This window comes from Acomys russatus, chromosome 19, assembly GCF_903995435.1.
Source record: "Acomys russatus chromosome 19, mAcoRus1.1, whole genome shotgun sequence".
NCBI classification, from domain to species: Eukaryota; Metazoa; Chordata; class Mammalia; order Rodentia; family Muridae; genus Acomys; species Acomys russatus.
Window position 1 is genome coordinate 52,227,153 of NC_067155.1, and position 19,539 is coordinate 52,246,691.

Here is a 19,539-nt window from a genome sequence, read left to right on the forward strand (position 1 = left end):
ACAGAAGCCTCCCCACAACCACACAGCTGAGGTAAGTGGAGAGAGGAGAGGGAACGATGGCAGTCAAGGAGCCAGGCCGTTGGTTTCCTCTGCCCTTAGAGCTGTCCTGTCCCCGGCAATCACCACAGCTCCATCAAAGTCTTTAATTTCCATTGTAAATAAAGGTAAAACACCATTTCCCACCAGCATTAGCCAGTTTGAGTCTCAGTGGGCACCTAGGCCTATTGGGGTACCTGTGAGTCCTCCTGCCCAGCTGGCAGCTTCCCTGGGCAGAGGAGACTGAGGCCACTTGGAGTCTTCTGCCTTTGTCCCCATGTCAGGCACTGATGAGCTTTGCTTATTGGAAAGACAAGTGGATAAACATTCAGTTTGTGGTCTCTGGGGCTTGCAGCTTAAGAGACTAACTGTCCAGAACACTTCCTTGGGTTTTTGGGGGTGGGGGAGAAATGAGAGGAGAACCCAAATGTAGAAATAATTCACATGTCCATCCTGTGATGAACAGGTGTATACAACGAGTTCTGTATAATCAACAGACTATTACTCTGCCAGGAAGGGAATGAAGCTACCTACACAGGTTACAACGTTGTATGAACTTGAGACCATGCTAAGTAAAAGAAGCCAACCCCAAAAGGTTGTGTGCACTTTGTAATTCCATTTGTATGAGACACCCAAAGCAAGCATGCCTGTGGACAGTAGATTAGTGGTGGTCGGGGGCCAGAGCGAAGCAGTAATGGAGCAGCTCTCCCATGAGTCTCATGTTGGGGTGCAGATGTCTGCAACTAGATAGAGGTGGCAGTTGTACTTCATGCCACAAAAGTGTGCTCTCTTAATTGATGAAAATGGTAAATTCTGTGTTGTACGTTTTTTGTTTGTGTTTTACAATAGAAAAGTCAAAGGACACAGTAAAAATCTGTTTTGTTTTTGGAGACAGGGTTTCTCTGTGTAGCCTTGGCCATCCTGGCCTCACTTTGTAGACCAGGCTGGCCTCGAACTCACAGCGATCCTCCTGCCTCTGCCTCCCAAGTGCTGGGATTAAAGGCGTGCGCCACCACGCCCTGCCAATAAAAATCTGAGTAGTGAGTATTTGTGTTCCTTATAACATTTTCCTGATTTATTCATGTGCTGGGACATTTTCACAACAAATTGCTGGAGTGGGGCTAGGAAGAGAAAGTGTCTTCTTGGCTATAGGCTTCAGAGGCAGGGTCAGGCATGGGACCCCTCAGATGTTCCCTCAAGAGCAACAGGCCTGGGGATACTGCTAATGGCTCCAGGCTCTGCCCTAAGGTTTGCCAGCCAAGTGCACAAGGGGAGGTAGGGCTCTGGATGCTGCTCTCATGCTTCCAACTGGAACAGGAAGGGACACAGCGTCCACAGGCTCAGCCTTTCCAGAATCTGCCAGCATCACAGTGCCCCAGAGTGCAGCTTGGTAGAGAAAATGGTCCTGTCTCAGTTTGTACTGAGGAAATGAAAGCACAGAGATGTGACCAGACTTGTAATGGCCCTGCAATCTCCAAAGGGAGAAAGACTCCAGCCCAAGCTGCTGCCCTCCCCAGCCACCTCTGCAGCACAGAGCCTGCTTGAGGCCATGGCAAAGCCAGCCCTGCGGGGAGGGGCGGAGTTGCACAGCAGTTACAGCCAGGTTGTTAGTGTGCAGGTGGGAGACACAGCCCAATGTGGGCCAGGTCTCGGGTGCCCATGATACAGTCCCTTCTTTAACCAGCAGGTGCCCAGCAGCCTCCCATCTTGGCTTCCTGCCTGGGTGGCTGTGGGCCACAGAAGCCTTCCTGTGGGTGGGCATCCCCTCCTTCCTGGGGGTGGGAAACTATGACTCAGGGTTTGGTGGCTGAGTTTTAGAAACAGGAGGCAAGGATAGAGAGGCAGTGCTTCGGAAAAACTTGGGGAGGGGCTGGGTCTCTGTTCCCTGGACATTGACCTTGGGTTCTGAGTGGTTAGCATGAGGTTAGAAGCATGAGGAGGCAGGTCCAGGGTCCCAGCTGAAGGGTGGGTGAGCAGCCTGAGTCAGCTTCCTGGGCTCTCCTTGTCCTCAGGGTAGCTGTAGTGGAGGGCTGGTTTTGCCCACCGTCCAGCCGTGCCCCACCCTGCCTTGAATGCGCAGGCCAAGGCCTGTTTGGGGAGGTTGCCACAGCAGAACTGTGGGATTGGCTCTGCTGACGCCTTCCCCTGGCATATGGCTCCTCCGCCCGCCTCAAGCTCTGCCAGCGGCTCCCCTTTCTCCATGGCAACTTAGCTCAGTGGTCCCAGTGGAGGAGAGAGAATCAATTCTCCCTCCTTCCCGCCCTCCCGCTCCACTCCCCACCCCTTCCTCTCCCGCTTGCCTTCCTCTTTGCCTCCGTTGTCCCTGTGTGGTGGCTCCTCACACAGCCAGGGAACTGTGTGCTGGCACTTCCAGGCATGAGCTGCCTGTAGCGCTGCAGGCTGGGGGCGGCTCTCTGAGACCTGCACATGGGCAGCCAGCAGAGTCTGCAGGATGGGGCTGCTGAGCGGGGTCCTAGCCAGCACCTGCTGTGTAAGGCTCCAGCTCTGGTACTTTGGTGCCCCCCTCCCCTTACCTCACGTTGGCTTCCTGAAAGGTAATTTTCTGTTTCTTCTTGAACATGTCTCAGCCTTAGGCTAGGTTTATTAGTGAGGAAGGCTCCATCTGGTCAAGGGTCTGTTTGCTTCCTCTCCGAAAAGCTGGGATGGAGGGGGAGCTGGAGGGAGAGGCCTGCCCTGGCCTGCTCAGGCACTGCCTGTAAAGACAGAGTCAGGATGCACAGCTCCTCTCCCGGGTAGCCCCCCGGCATGGGGAACAGTGCGCTGCTGCACTTCCAATTTTGCCTGTGATTGCTAGAGCACACACAGTCTGCTTTCCTAGAGCGTGGTGGCACCAAGGAAAGGAAGAAATTTAGAGACGCTCACGTGCCCCCCAGCGGGCAGAGCTCTGGCTACAAGCTGCCTGGCTTTCTGACTGATTGGTCCTTAGTCCTCTGGAAATGGGCACTCAGTGTGGGAATGCTTTGTCCCTCCACCAAGATTTCAAGAAGGTGTTGTCAGGAGACTCATGTCCCAGCTGGGTTCAGGTGGACTGGTCCTGATGGTGTGCCCTGTGTCCATCTTCAGACACCCCTATCGGCTTGGGATGCTAAGACTGCTGCCCGGTGGGTGAGCCTTCTCCCTCTCTTTCCCCCCTGGCAACAGTATTCAGAATGGGAGTTGGTGCTGTTGGCCCCTCCACAGCCCAGCCAGGGGACAGGCCGCTCCTCCATTGCCCCTCCTTCCTGTGCAGCTGGCAGTGGAAAAAAGAATCCTCGGTTGTCAACAAGAGCGTCTTCTGTGTTGATGGAAAGTGAGGGCCGAAGATACCAGATTTAGCACCCAGTTCTTAGAAGCTACAGGCTTGAATGGTGTCTGTGTGTAAGCCCTGTCTGATCTTTAAATAGAAGAACGCACACCAAATAGCCCCGTGTGACTCACGGGGAGCATCAAAGTGTGGTGTGGTCTCAGGGAATCTGTATCCAACTCTTGAAAGAGGTGCACAGCTCTTGGGGGACTGCCTGCAGAGGACTTGGGCCGTTCGGGTGTGGGCCTGAGTTGTCAGTGCTATGCGGCCAAGGCTGAGGCATGCGTTAGCTCTCCAAGTGACCAGAAGAAGATAGTAGGATTCAAGATTGTGTTGATAAGTCAGGTCATGGCCACCTGATTGTGCTCTATTTCTGTCTTCCACATTCTCCTTGACAGATTGCTTTAATAATGGCACCAGAGCCTCGACAGCAGCTCAAGGCCTGTGTAGCTCTGCGGTTGGCTGTGTCTCCTCCATGACCCCTTTCCTTAAAACTGTGTGAACTGCCACAGACTCTGTGTTCCCAGTGCTTCCCTCCTGGTCAGGAAAACAGCCCCAGCGGGCAGGGCAAGGAGTGTGTGTGTCTGCAGCAGAGCTCCCAGGCGCTGCACTCACCACGACCCTCCTGGCATCTGGCGCGCTCCCTGTGCAGGCTTCTCAGTGGCATCACCCATGTCTGGGTCTGTTGGCTGGCTGTGAATTCTGATGGGTTTACGAGCTGACGATGCTGGGGACGCTGTGTGCTGGTTTTGTTTCATTTGTCTGAGGATGGGAAAATATGATGTGACAACGTAAAGGCAAGCCCTCAAGTACAGCTCCATTCTCATCTCTGCTCTCAGCTTGGGTGGGAGGCTGGTCCAGTGCTGCCACCGGACCATTACTGCTATCACAGCAAGGGTCCCTCTGCCCGGAGTCGTTCATGCTCCCCCAGGACCAGCTGAACACCCATCCGGATCATTCAGTTGGCAGACCCAGAAAGGACAGCCAGAGCTGAGCTCAGAAGGAGAGGCAGGCTCCACCCCTTGCCCCTTGTATCCCAGGTAGACCCTTAGTGCCGCCCACCAGCCCTGCCTCCTCCCACCCAAGTCCCTGCTTAGTGGATGCTCCCGAGTGTAATTGTGATTGCAAGATTGCACATAGTGCTGACTTACTTGAAAGCATCTTGGGGAGCTGCAGAGGGTGTGAGAGCAGCTTGGAGAGGTGGGAACCCTGGCTGCCGATGGCTTCAGCCAGCGAAAGTGTGGAAGGCTCGTTCCAGGAAAAGTGGAATAATCACCGTATTGGCTGGCTTTCAGGCGGTGAGTGGTTCTTCCTTCTTTAATTTGACAGGAGCGCCTGGGATTCAGGGAAGGCATGGCGGGAAGCCGGGGAGCCTATGGTTCACACAGACCTCAGGAGGCCCTGGTGCTGTAAGGGGAAAGTTCGATGCTTTTCTCCCAAGCTAGGCTGACCACTCGGGTTGTACACAGGCAGTCCGGGGATTCTGGAGGGTTGAGCCTCTGTCCCCACGTAGGGCACTCTGTGCACAGCTCTAAAAAAGTCTCTTGGGGGTATTACCTGAAAGAACTCAACAGTGCAGGAAGAAAGAGTTAAACATTCCCCTGTGCTCTTGTGATTTCCTTGAACACACATGCATATGCATTCACATATGCTCACACTTGTGCACTGATGTACGTGTATACATGCATGCACACATGCATTCTGGTTCATCCTGTTGCTGTGAGTGCACACACATACCCATGCATGTGCATATCGACATGTGTGTAAGCCTGAACCACACACAAGCACATGTGCCCCTCTGCTGTCAGGAGCGCATATATTCTGCTGGCATATTCTGCTCTTGCTCGCACGGTCTTAATAACTGTTCCCAGCACTGCCAGGATCACACACTTGTGCCTTTACTCGCTTCTTTTCAGCTCGCTGTCTTACCTGGGTAAGGCAAACTGTCTCTGTCCACTTCTAGGAAGAGAGTCTACCCTCTTTCCCTGTCCTTCTCTCCTTATCCTGTGTGACAGTGTCTGGGGCGTTACAGAGATTGGCATGTTTTCTGCAAGAGATGCTCGGTCAGTGAAGGTCTCCAGCCCCGAGGGAGGGGAACTGTCAGAGACACGTCAATGAGCTTAAGATGTGCTGAGAGGCAAGCCTCTGTGTGTGGTGTGCATGTGCCGCTGGTGTGTGTGTGCATCTGAGATGACATTGTGTTTGTGGCTTGTGATGTGTGTATGTGCGGAGGTGTGTATACAGATGTGGGGCATCTGCTTGAATATGTGCTTTTTGTGTGTAACTGTAATGTGAGTGTGCGGCCTGTGAAACACTTACATTGTGTGTGTATGTGAATGTGTGGGTGCATGCACTTATCTGTGTGCAGCATGTGTAGTCTCTGTGTGTGTGAGATAATCTGTGATATGTATGATTGAGGCTTCGTGCATGTGTATATTTTGTATTTGTTTGACTGTAGTACGGTAGGTGGAGATATGCGCATATGTCTGGTATATGCCTGTATATTTGTGGCGTGTGTAGTGTGTTGTGTATGTGCGTGTAAGCTATGTTCAAGGTGTTAGTGTGTAGTATGTTCGTTGGATTGGTAGTATCTGACTATTATGTGTATCTACAGGGCTCTGTGAAAGCGTGTTATGTTTGTGGTGTTGTGTGTGTGAATGTGCATATGCATGGTATGTGTGTGGAGATGATATATTGGTGTTGTGTCCACATGCATGTGGTTTGTTATATGTGAGGGTGCTTAAACATAGTATGTATGTGGCGTGTGTGTGTGAATGCATGTGTGCATGTATGGTTTTTGTGTTATATACATGTGGGTGGTATACTAATGTATATATGTGTGATACGCTGTGGGTGGTAGGTTTGTGTGTGCACTGGGGTATGTGCAAGCATGTGTGTATGTGCACATACATGTGTTCTGTGAGCATGTGGGTATTTGTGTGGTAATTCATGTATGTGTGTTTGTGGGGTATTTATGTATTATATGTAATATGTGGTTCATGTGTGATGTGTGTCTGTCTGTGTGTACACGTATGTCTATATGTGCTTCTACATTGCTCATTTTTGGATGTCTGGGCATTCTGTATTTCTATCCCTTTTCCATTTATTGGCTCAGTTTCCAGAGCAGCTCTGTGCAGGTGCTTTTGGAGTGACTGCCGTGTAATCTTACTGATCATTGCACGCGTACCTTCATCATTGCACCTCACTGAATGACACGCAGATACCCCATTTCACATGCTCACAAGCCATCGCAGGGTCTGAGCAGCCTGCGCCATGAAGATGGAGCCAGAACTCAGTTCTCTTGACTAACTCATTCACCATTTACACAAGCAGCTGCTCTGTGTGGCAGGCCCTTGGCTCTAGATGAAGACCAGACCTGGCTCTTGCCTTGGGAGGAAGACTGCATGGGAGCAGGCTAAGCAAGCAGGAAGGCGGCCCAAGAAAGCAGTGCTTGTCCCACCTGGCCTCCCTTTTCCTCCACCTCAGCTGACTGAGGAGGAGGCTTGGGAGTATAAAAGTTACCCACAATGCATTACAAAGTCTGTTTATCTTATACTAGGGTCTTAAAGATCAACAGCCTGTGTAGCGGGAGGGGCTGTGTATATCATGGGACCTATGCCTCAGTTTCCTGCCTGTAACATGGAAATAACATGATCTGCTTCACATGCCTAGCATTTAGAACAGATGTGATGTGCTTGGAAATCAGTGGTGTGTGTCCTCAGTGGTGGAGGGGGTAGGGCTGTTGTAAACAAAACATTCCAGTAGCTTCTTTAATGGGCCAGGACAGGTAGTACACCCATTTAAACGTACATAGGGAGAGGGCACTGACGTAAAGCAGACAGTTGGCAGAGGAGAGTAATCAGTAATTCTTGGTAGATAGCGGGAACTCTTGTTTTCATTTTGTAATGTCTCTGAAAATTGGAGATTATGAAGAGAGGTTTGTGGTTTTTTGGTTTTGTTTTGTTTTGTTTTTAAGCCTTTAGACACTTGAGGACTCTTCCTCAAAGGTTGATAGAATGTGGGCCAGCACAGGAGTGTCCTTATCTTAAAGAATCTGCCAGAAGCCAAATGAATGAAAACTGTAGGTGGCTGTGCAGTCCTAGGTGGGGTGGGGTGACGGAGCCATGGAGGACAAGGACTGACTGCATTTTCTAGGTTACCAGCCTGAAGCAGTTTCCCCTAAACCCAAGAGTCTCCAGGGTCTGGCATGAGAGCCAGGCTCTGATGCCCAGAGTGGCCCTAATCACACCTTCCCTGTGCAAGGTGAGAGGAAGCAGGATCGCACACGCGTGTCAGGACTGGGTGCTGGGTTGTTGTTGTTCATTTGTTTATTTTGGTTTTTTGGGTCTAACAAGCAGTAATGGGTTCCCCTGTAAGGTAAGCTTTGTGGCCCTCTCATTGCTGTGCGCTCCTTTCACATAAATGTTCGACCTCAGAACCTTGACAACTGTCACAAGGGAATGCAGGACCCACAGATCAAGAGGCTGGGATCCCTGCTCTGTTCCATGGGATCTGCTCTGAGCTGACCGTCCCTTTACAAAACTAGGCTTGGTGGAAATGAACGACCTGTGTAAAAAGATTGCAGGGGGCTGTTGGGGGAGGAAAAGCAAGGGGTAGTTAACCAGCTTAACTCAGTGTCCATGTGTTCAGCAGTTCCTCATGCTTTGCCTCAGTTTCCCCACCTTGTTGCTATAGCAAGAACACCCCTCACTAGTTCCAAAAGCAGGGCTGAGGGAAGAAGAAAGCAAGTCAAAGGCCCCGTCCTTGTCCCCACGCGGCCATCAGCCCGCTCGCTCCTGAGGTCCCCGCCTCTCTGAACCTGTTTCCTGGTTTACATGATAGGGCTAGTGATGGCACCCTCTCAGGCTGTAGAGGACAAAAGGCAGAGGTCTCTGCAGAACACTTTCCTCCGTGTTGGTGCCCTTATGCCTGGCACTGTGTGCCCTTGTAAAATACTTCACGGTGTCCTAGGCGTGGGCACGCCACCCATGGCTGTGAGCAGGCTTTGTTAAGGCTGCTCAGGCAGGGAGTAGGGATCAGTTAATTTTAAAACATCCTTGCTACCTTGTTTCCTTTGCTTGGGGTGTGGGATGTGCTGCTAGCAGCTGAAGTCCTGTCTCCTGGACAGGGCTGGATGCGGCTTCTGGGATGGAGACCGGGCTGTTTGGGGACAGGAACTTCTTCAGGCAGTAGGAAGCACAGAGTGTGACAGCTACATAAACCCAGGTTTGAGTCCTATCATCTCCTTGTGCCTTAGCTTCCAGCCGTGTAGAACAGGGTGGAAGTCCTTCATGCTGTGTGCAACTCCAGGCCTCTACTCCTTTCCCCATCGTAAGAGCAGTGCAGACACAGGTGGTGATTTCACAGGGCCTACCTTCAAATAGCCACTCTGCATTCAAATTTGTCCCAGTATCGAGGCCAGGACAGCCCCTCCAAACTGTCTGCACCTCAGCAGTACAGACTCCAGTGTTGTGTTCTCTAGACTAGGCTTGCCTTGAGGGGAGGGGTAGCATTGGTACCTCCTAACACTCAGGTCTTCTGACTGTCCCTCCATCCCTGATCCAGGTAGCAGCTCTGTGTCTCACTGCTGGAGCTCAGGTATATATAGCCACAGTGCAAAGGAGGAGCCATCACAGGCGCAGAGGCCAGTAGTCATGCATGAGTCACATGAGGCCACAGCAGGAGACACTTGTAACATGTAGGCTAGGCAGATCCAGAAAGGGCATATTGCTCCTCAGCCCTCAGAGATGCCCCCAGTGGCCAGCCTGGGCTGAAGAGCCAGTTGGTCCCCTGGGATGATATAGATGGGCTCAGGTGTAGGCTCTTCCAGGGCCTTAGCAAGGGCCTTGCCTTGTGCGCGCCAGATTCAGCACAAAAGTGGATTCCTTTAGTTGCCTCACCTAGGGCTTCAAGAGGCCTCTCTGCAGGGACAGACTTTTCTCACTACTCACAGCTGCACAGTTGCTCTGAGAACACTAACAGCTGGAAGTGATGGCAGTACTGCTGGCTGTGCAACCCTGGGGCCTTGGGTATGGCCCTGCACAAACCCAGCCTCCAGGCCACTATGTGATATAACCTCCTGTTTTCAGCCTGGTAGCATTTGGGGGCTTGTCAGTGGACCATGCTAGGGCAAGGCCAAGACATGGCTGTCTCTTCCCCACCCATCTCTGTGTCGGGATGGAGCAAGCTGAGCTTCTGAAATCTACCTGTCCACCTCAGGCTGAAGATTCATCTGCCCTCCTGACTCTTTCCCGCTGACCTTGTCCCCCTGCAGTCTCCTGGCTGGGTCTCACACCTTGGGCTCTTTGGGCGTGGTGCTATCTCTCCGTTATGTGGTGTCCAGGTATGCAGGCTGAGGCCTCTCTGCCACCTTGCAGTTGTGTGGGGTCTGTCAGCTGACCCTTACTATGGCCTGTGACATGGTTAGGGCAGATGGCCAGAGTCTGTTCCATATGGGCCATAAAAGTTAAGTAACCTCCTAAGGTCAGAGAACTATTGAGGAACAGGGTTAAAATCATTTTCCTAACCAATATTTACTGGGCACCTTTATTGAGCAACTGCTCTGGCCACTTTGAACAAGGCTCATGGCCTGAGCTTACAAGCAAACACATGGCCAAAGACTAGGCCAATAATAATAGCAAAGTTGGCACATGGTGCCCAGGGCCAGGAAAGAGTAAGGAAGTGCTCCTTGGACAGACAGATCTGCATGGAGAACTTCTGACCCTTGAGACACTGGAGCTTGGCTCTTGTATATTACCTTCCCAAGCCTGTCTTGCCTCTGCTGTCTCTATCTGTACATGGAAGGGAGGGGATCCAAACCCTTGTTGTCGTTTTCCGGTAGTTTCTCCATCACTCTGGGGGAGATGTGTTTAAAACACAAGTTGCTGAGCCTTCCTTGGAGATGTGATTCAGAGAGCCAGGGAGGGAGAATCAAGATTCTGAGTTTTTTAAACTACACTTATTTGGTTATTTTCATGGAGGTGGGGGGCACGAGTGTGCTGCACCTGTAGACTGCTGCTACTCCCTGCTTGTAGACGAACTGAGGGGTCACTTCTTCCCTTTCACCTTGTGAGCTCTAGGTATCGAACTCTTGATTGTTAGGCCTGGCTGCTCAACCATCGCACCAGCCCAGGAGTCTGTATTTTAAAGATGCTCACTGGAAGCCAGGTGTGGTGGTTCATACCCTTAACCACAGCACTTGGGAGGCAGAGGCAAGTGGATCCCTGAGTTTGAGACCAGCCTGGTCTACAGAGGGAGTTCCAGGACAGCCAGGGCTATACAGAGAGACCCTGTCTCAGAAAAAAGCAAACGAACAAACAAAACAAAAAGAGACCCCAGAAACAAAAACAAAACAAAACCTCACAACAACAACAACAACAACAACAACAACAAAAGAAACACACTAGCTAACACTAGATTTTTCTAAATTCTCTGGTCTTGCTAGACTCGGCTGCCTTCCAACCCTTTGAGCCCTTGTGGCCCCCCTGACCATGACTGTTGCTGGGGGAAACCCATAGAACTGAGAGGGGAGAGATCTCTCAGCATCCTGTACCCTCAGTTTGCCAGCAATCAGAGAAACCCCTGCTGGGCGACCTAAAGCTTCTCAAAGCCTTAACTATTGCCTTCCCCGTTTCCCCAGTCTAAGGGTAGGTTGAGGACTAAAGGGCAGGATGTGACGTCTTGTGTGGCCCTGGCAGCGTGTGAAGCTTGCCTTTCTCCTTGACTTAAGTCTGAAAACTATTTGAATAGTGCTGGCACTATCAGGATTTTTGGCAATGTCTGGCCTGGTCTGCCCAACACAGGGACCTACGAGGCGGGAGCTTGAGAAGCAGGGAGAGCAGAGAGGATGGCCTGCTGAGTGGCCAGTTCTTAACAACCTGAACGCAGACAGGTTTCTCATTACCATGAGAATGCTCCTTAAGTGCCCCAACTCAATTGGACTGTAGTCCTGGTAACAGCCCAGCAACAGGTTGGCTCAGTCCTGCCTAAGTGCAGCCCTGGTCATTTCCCACAGTGTATCTCAGAGCAGGAAGACTGGCTGGCAGACACAGGGAAGGCCAGCTTGTGTGCTGTCTCTCCAGCCCACAGGCCGGGGCTGCGTGCCGTGACACAGTGCCTTAGAACCCGCATTTCACCACTGCTTTACAACCGGGAATCTGGAGCTTGGTGTCTGCCCGCTTTCTTCCCACTTCTGGTGGCTCCAGGACTTCCTCCGCTTGTGTGTCTCTCTGTCTTCCCTCTCTTTCTCCAGTCACCAGCTGCTAGTTAGATTTTGAGCCCACTCTCAATCGATACGATCTGATCACAAGATTGTCTTGATTCATTATTTGCAAAGACCCCAGTAAGGTCCCATTCTGACGTCTCATGCAGCTATGACCTTGGAGTGGTAGGGAAACGTTACTCCTTGTTATACACAGTAGGCAGAAGGTCCCTAAAGGATAAACCTACTGTACCAGCTAAGGAACAGTGGCCTGGTAGCTGGTGCCAGGAAACAGATCAGGGGCCGTTAGCGGCTTCCTGTACCATCACCAGCTAAGTTAATTTCTCTCCAAGAATAGAACCAGAGAGACCAGGAGAGGGTGTGTCATTCAATACCTCCATCAAGCTTTCCCCGAAAAGGAAGATCCAAGGTGACTGTAAAGTGCTGACAGGAGTCTGGTTGCGAGGAGGCGAACTGCTGAGCATAAGAGCTTTCTTGTAATACCTATGGGTGGCGAGCAGCTCTCCCCAGAGAGGTGGCTGAGCCTCTCTCACAGAGTAAGCTTTGAAAAGAGGATCCCCATTGGCCGGCTCTGTCTGTGCTCTTCCCAGAGATTCAGCTGACTACTGCTGGATGAGGCCAGGGACTCCCAAGACCATCGAAGACTGTGGTGGCAGAGCCAGCCTGGCCCTGAGGTCTCCCCTGCAAGCCTGGCCCCAGCTCTTGCTCCTGGCTCATTTGTGGGTTTAGGGGGTGGGACGCAAGGCCCCAGCTGTCCAGTCCAGGGCGTTACCAACCACAGGCCTGTATACTAGGCGCCACTACATTGTTGAGAAGCCACTGGGGCCCTCCTCTGCTCAGATCTCCTCCTTACCCTGTTTAGAAGTGCTGCCGCCCGCCCAGCCCTCTCAGAATCTCGGGCTGGCTGATGCTAGCCTCACATGTAGCTCCAATATCCTGAGCCGCTGGACTTGGCACCTGCTATCGGCACATTTGTCATGTGCAAGAGCCCAGGCCTATCTCCTATGAGGAGCACCATACACCTCTTGGGCAGCGAGAGTGATGATGCCCTCCATGTAATCTCCCATAGGCTGGGCTGGGCCAGGGAGGAGCCCGATACCACCCAGGGTTCTTCTGCATTGTAGCCTATGCCAGAGGGTCTCCCTGTTTAAGGCACAGTCGTATTTCTTTGTGCAGATAGGCATCTCTTCAGTCACCCACCAGTAGACATTTGGGCTTTTCTTACCTTCTAGCTATTTTCTAATCCAACCCTGGAGTTTTTAGAGATCCTGGTAAGAAAAGCACAGGACTGGTGTCTGACAGGGCTAGTTAGACCTCGAAGCCCCACATAGTGACAGTTAAAGAGTTCATTCTAGAGAGTTCTACCTATCCTATCCTCTTAGTCTGTATCCTTGCTGCCTGAGGCCTGTTTCCCATGCAGGAAGTAGTCACAGCCTGCTGAGAACCTCAATCCTGCTGGATCCAGCTGCCTGCCGCCAAGCCTCACACCCCACTTGCCGAGTGACCTCGGGCATGTCCTTTCCTTTCCCTCCGCAAGCCCTTTCCTCTCGTCTGCCAAAAAGACATAATCATCTGTGACAGTTTGTGTCAGCTCCTCACACAGATGCGAAGCCCAGCCCTTGGTTTTCTCTCCTCTGCTCCCAGACACCTCCCCCCCCCCCCATTCTGTCATCACAGATACTGTAGACTTCTGCTCTGGATGGGACACTGCCCTCCACCCTGAAAGCTAAGAACAGCAGCTTTGGCTCAGCTGTCCTGCGGCTGTGTTGCTGGCGTGAGGAGACTCTGTTCCTTTCTCTCCTGGTTCCTTGGATGCAGGGCAGTTCTCATAGACTGGCTTGGCAGATTGCTACGGCCTCAGCACTGTGGTCACACAAGAGTGGACAAGTGCTTTGTTCTACTCCACAGGGGCTTCAGCTGCCCTGGGCAGCCAATGACTGTAAGACAAGAGCTAGAGTTGGGCTACCCACAGAGGTGGCCTTGATACTGAAGGGTCTTGAGGGATGACCAGGGCTCTTGAGGACAGAAGTGGATGGCAGGCATGAGTCAGCCTTCAGATGTGTGCCCAGTACCTACTCTGACATCCTGACAGTGTTTAATCCCCCCAGTTCTATGGCACTGATGTTGCCCCTACACGCACAGCGGCTTTCTCAAAGACAGAGCTTGGAGCTGGGCATGTAGCACGTCTAGCATATAACAAGGTCCTGGGTTCCATTGCCAGGAAAACACACACACACACACAGAGCTTATATTTTTGAACTTAGGTCATTCTGACTCCAATCTTTCCCACAGTGCTTTGTGACCTTCAACTAAGTTTTCGTTTGCTTCCCCCCCCCCCCCCCCACTGCACTATTCTTTTTTCAAGGTGGGAGTGACTGTGCTCCCCCAGCCTCCACCAACTTGCCCCCGTTCCTGCTGTTCTGCTCAGGGCTGCTCGGCGCCTCTTCACCTCCCACCCTGTTGACATAGGGCTGTTGCTGGGCTGGTTTTGTTTTTGACCCAGTCAGCCTGGCAGGGAAGTGGCAGGCTGTGTGCAGAGCTTCCCAGAATAGCCCCCGGCTCCCCGCCAAAGACAGAGGAGCCAGACTGTGTGCGATGGGCTTGGACCAGTTGGAAGATGACTCAGTTCCCTGTACCCCACCCACCCCCTCTCCCTGTTCTCCCCTCTTCGCTCCCCTGCCCTGAAACACCCACCAGGCTGGGCCACTGGATGCTTCTCGACACCTGTGACATGGAGTATGCAAGCCATTGGCTTTAGGGTATTAGCTGGCATGGCTTTGGTGTTTCTTTATGCCCACCATGAGGAGTTCTTACCCCTCCTTGTCACTGACTTGCTTGATGACCTTAGCCAAGTCCCTGTCATTTTTGTGGCTTCAGTTACAGTGGGTGGGGCACCTTCCCAGCTGTTCAGAAAGTTTCTGGGAGTGTGAGTGAGGTCGCAGGACAGCGGGCTACCTGATAACAGAGTGACCGAGTAGTAATAAAATCAAGTGTGAGTGAGGTTGCAGGACAGCGGGCTACCTGATAACAGAGTGACCGAGTAGTAATAAAATCAACCAGTTACTTCTGGCTGCTGCTGAAAGAGTGGCCTGAGGTGTGAGAGCAAGGGGAACTCCCCATTCGCACTGTTGCCATCATGGTGGCTACCTTTTTGGGTGCCACACGCTGGATAGTCAGCCTTGTCTCTTGTTTGTTTCTCCTGTTCACCCTCTATGAGACATCCAGTTTTATAAATAGAGCAACGGAGGCTCAAGCTTGAACCAGACCAGACCGGTGAGGGGTGGAGTCACAACTGGAACCTCCATCCCGACTTCAAAGCCTGTGCCTGTCATTGATGCCGTGCCTCCTCATCGAAGAGAAAGCCTTTAGTGCACATCCTGGGCTCTTCCCTCCAAAATGCTGAGCTCCTCTTAAGTTCCTACTCAAAAAGAGATGCCCCCAGGGTAGAGAAGGCACTTCCGGGATGAAGGGGCCAGCTGTGTAAACTCCCGTGTCTGTCATACTGTACACGCAAATGGCTTCACACAGCAGTCAGTGTGCAGACATTTAAGAGACACTACCATGAAGCCCTGAAGCCTCACGGTCTCTCTCCCAGACCCCCAGCTCCCCACCAAAGCCTTGTGCAGCCTATAGTGATGGCTGCCAGGAGAGATACAGCTCATCCAGGCCAACCTGGCTCCAGGTTCTGAGAGCTGAACCGTGCCTGGTGCTCCATCCCCTGCTCTGTACACAGAGACCAGAAAGCTGTGCTCTGCTGGACCCCAGCCCCATTCCTTATGCTGGCCAAAGGATGCTGCCCAGGTTTTACCCCAGACCCGGGCTCTGCTTCCCTACTTGTCCCTCTGCACCCAGCCTTCATGGTTATGTTTATAGACATTGTGCTCTCCCTCCCTACCCTCCTCCTTCCCCCTCCCTCCATCCCTCCCTGTATGCACATGCATTTGCCTTTATATGTGACTAATGTCCTTGGACTGTCACTCAAGCAAGGCCAAAGGGGCCTGGTGAATTTCAAGGCCAAGACCCACCTAACCCTGCTTAGAACCATTTAGGTTGCAGGCTGAGCCAGGCCTGATAATACGGCATGTAAAAAGAACGTTGACGTGCACACCCACAATGCTTTACTCTCTATCCCCAGATGCAGCAAGCTCTGAAAACCAAGTGCTTTGTCATAGCTCATTTGGCAGCAGAGCCCCGAGTGAACTGGGGTGAGGCTATTTATAGTCCACGTGAAGCTATTTATAGCTGTTGTATATCCTATACTCACGAGTTCACGGCAGAGGTTTCAATGTATTCGATTATTGAAAGGTGTGGAAATGTGCTACCTGTCTGACATTCAGGAAACTGCAATCCCACACACATCTGCCCCAGGGGTGAGCGTTCTGTGATTAAAAAAAAAAAAAAAAAAAAACTAGTTGTAAAAGGTCTCTGCCCCCAGCCTGCCTCCTATGATTTTTGGAGCTAAGGAGGTAAGGCCAGCCATGGCAGCCTTGACCCACCCTGCATGCATCCATCAGAGTGCTCAGCAGTTTGATGCTTTTAGGCTTTTCCCCACTATGCTGCCTCTGGGGAGTCTTGGGCACAGGGCATCCCTGAATTTACAGTCCAATTGAAATTGAGGTGGAGAGGAAGTGCTTGGGGACCCAGGTACATGTGGAAGAAGGGGTGTACAGACTCAGGTGCTTCCCTTGGGCAGGGGAGCCAGCTACTGGGCCTCCTCGGGGGACCAACACCTCCCCCATATGCCTGTACTTTCTCAGAGCATCCTTTTAGCGCCATCCCAGCAGATCATGGGGAGGGGAACCCAGAAAGCGTAGCCTAGAGGTCTTAAGTACCATTCTTGGGAAGAGTGAGCCAGGTCCTCCCTGAGAAGGTGCCCATGTTAGCTTCTGGAAGAAGGCCCTCGGGGAATCTAAGTTGGAGCACTTAGAACTTGGAGGCTATTTCTGCTACCACAGGAAAGCTAGGGAAGACAAGAGCTGAGCTGTCATCCATTCTGAGAAAGTATGGGACAAACTAGAGCAAAGCCCCCAATCTAGGATGAGGCCACAGTGACAGGAAGTCCACTTTATGGTGGCACTGAGGCACATGGTATGCCTTGTGGCCTGGTCCCTGGTAGCTGTGCATCTGCCTGAATTGTATGGTCCTGCCTGCCTTGGGCTGACTTGAAGGACTGTGGAGCACTGGTTCCTCCACACTTAGGAAAAGGTCAGAGCTTGCCCACCACGGAGGAGCACCAACCTGTTGGTGTCCAGGAGTGACCCCTGGGGTGTGTGGAAGGCCACCTCTAAGCCTCTGTGCCCCTTGAGTCTGTGCAACCACAGGGTCCTAGTCCCCTCCCCAAATCCTCTGTTTCCCTCCTATTCCCGCATCCTCAGTTAACAATTCAGGGCCAGCAGATGGCCACTTAACCTTCTCTGCTGCAGCCTACCTGCCTTGTTCCTCAGCTAGGATAGCTGTGGGGCTTCAGGAAGAAGAATTTTTCAGATGAGTGATGGCCATCAGTGTCCTGGCCTCCATGAGCTCTAGAGTGCCTAGCAGCCTAGGCGAGTAAGCAGCATCGGAAGCCATTGTCTGAGGCAGCAGGGACAGTTCTCAGAAGCCTTGGGCCCCACTGCCCCAGCCTTAGTCACGTAGGTCTCTGCAGGACGCTGATCTGCAGGCATGCACCATTCTCAGGCACACCCTGCCCGTACTCTTCCTGCTAGAATTGTGAGGGTGTTGTTTTGTTTTGGTTTTGGTTTGGTTTTTTTGTTTTTGAGAGGATTTTGTTTTGAGATAGGGTTTTTCTGTGTAGACTTGGCTGTCCTGGAGCTCACTCTGTAGACCAGGCTGGCCTTAAACTCAGAGATCTGCCTGCCTCTGCCTTCCTAGAGCTGGGATGAAAGGAGTGTGCTACCACACCTCCCGGTAGCTGCTGGAATCTTAGCACCCAGCTCTGAGCTGCCTCAAATCCAGCAGCACAAGGCGCCCCTGTTCCCAGTCTCCACTGCCTGCTTTCCATGCCAGGCTGGGGCAGTACCTCAGTGAGCATTAGGTGCAGGGCCCACAAAGTCCTGTGGGGAAAGCTTGATGTTCTCTCCCACCCTCTGTCGTCACGGTGTCTGTTGTAGTGAAGATGTGGGTCCTCGGCGGTGCGGGTGCAAAGAGCCTGACATTGAGGTCACCCTCATCCCTCACTAGGGCCCACTCTCAGTGAAATATAGAAACTCTGGGGGGGGGCGTCTAATATCCCTCAGGGTAGCAAGAGCCTTTCTGTTAAACTAGGAGGACCTGCCAGAAGAGGAGGGCCACACAATTTAGCTGTTTGCCATCTTAGTGTGGAAGCAGCAATGCCAGGCCCCCAGCCTCCTAGCATTGGCAGGCTGCTGGCAGACTACCTGACGGGGACTGTGAAGGAGGCCTCCAGGGTGAGCCGCCACTGACCTCACACCTGTCTTCCTGGATGAGGCCTTCGTGGTCAGTCCAGCGCAGAGCACTCTAAATGAAAAAAGTATTTGTCTCCCAGGTGACAGGAAAGTAATACACAGGCCTGCACTTTACCAGCACTGCCTGAAAGCCTGGCTAAATTCGGGCACTACCTTTCTGCCCGTAACTGAGGCCAGGAGTGTGCCTCAAGGGCAGCCAGCTCAACATGATACTCTTTCCCTGACCCACAGCCAAGCCTCATCACTGCCATAGTCACGGCAGATTGGGTTAAGTGGCACTACAGTGCTTCTGGTAGCATCCCAGGAGGAAATCCCAGGAGGACCTGCTGACAGCCAGCATGTTTCATGTCTCTTTTATGTTAGTATACTGGGGGCACTTGTTGGCAGGACTCCTAGTGAATCCCTGTCCCCCATCCTGTGTGCTTTTCCTGATAGGAGGATGACAAGAGGAGAGGGGACCTGGATACCTGGATAGACCCTGACAGGATGGAGGCCCACTGAATCTGTTGAAAGGGTCTGGTCAGGGTGGAACAGAGGTTCCTGTAGCCCACTCTAGTCTCAAAGTGGTCCAGGGACACGGGCATCTGAGCCAAGTGTACTGATGTGAGATTAATTTACAAATAGGCATGCAGAGTGGAACGATGTGTACACAGGAGCCTGCTGTTCCCACAAAGCTGCATCAAGATGTCACCAAGCCGGGTGTTATTTCAGTCCCAAGTAGTGTATCTGCTTAGCACCCAGTCTGCATAATGCCATGCACAATTGGTGGGCCAAACCTGGCAGTGTTTGAGGCCCCCTGGGCTGGTGACCTCTTTGAGGTGGTTCCAGGCCCTACAGCAGCGGTTCTGTGACCCTTTAATACAGTTCCTCATGCTGTGGGGACCCCTGACCATTAAATTATTTTCATTCCTACTTCACAACTGTAATTTTGCTACTGTTGCGAGTTGTAGTATAAACATCTGTGTGTTGTGATGGTCTTATGCAACCCCTGTGACAGGGTGGTTTGATTCCCAATGGGGTTACAACCCCACAGGTTGAGAAATGCTGCCCTAGAGTCATTCCCTAGATGTGTAGAAAGTGACCACATTTGACAGGTGGTGGCATATGTCCAACATATGGTGCATCAGGTTGCCCTACACGTGCACTCCACCCATAGACATGTGTGGTGTGTTTCCCAGAACCAGATTCACACCACATTTTATAGGAAGGTAGTGTAGAGGATTTCAGAATGATACAGGCAAATTTGGAACTAATTGTGAATCTGTAAGCATTTTGGGGGGCGCAGCATTGGGGTAGAATGAATTATATCTTTCTTCCCATTAAGAGGAGCAGGTTTGCTTAGCAATCAGATAACGTGAACAGGCTCCAAACATGTATCACCCTAGGTTAGTCAGGCATTTGCCACTTCGAGTAACAGACACCCCCACCTGAGCTGCCTCAGGTGAAAAGGGAACTGAATTAGAAGGCTCATGTTGCCACGGGAATGCATCCAGCTTCCCCGTGGCAGGAGCCCCATGGCCCCTGGACTGCCGTGGCTGTGGCTGCCTATAACT

General features: G+C 52.0%; 1 protein-coding gene across 12 annotated transcripts in view; it reads left to right on the top strand.

The window, feature by feature from the left end:
• The window catches only part of Pitpnm2 (phosphatidylinositol transfer protein membrane associated 2), a 129,689-nt gene that overhangs the window by 57,057 nt on the left and 53,093 nt on the right, over window positions 1-19,539 (top strand). Inside the window, exon 1 of one of the 12 annotated variants that reach the window (XM_051161453.1) lies at window positions 2,334-2,591. The exons of 10 other annotated variants lie outside the window; for them this stretch is intronic. The gene's annotated coding sequence lies outside the window, so the exon portion shown is untranslated. Of the gene's footprint in view, window positions 1-2,333; window positions 2,592-4,418; window positions 4,639-19,539 lie in introns of those variants that run through there. One more of the 12 variants, XM_051161454.1, reaches the window with a different exon arrangement.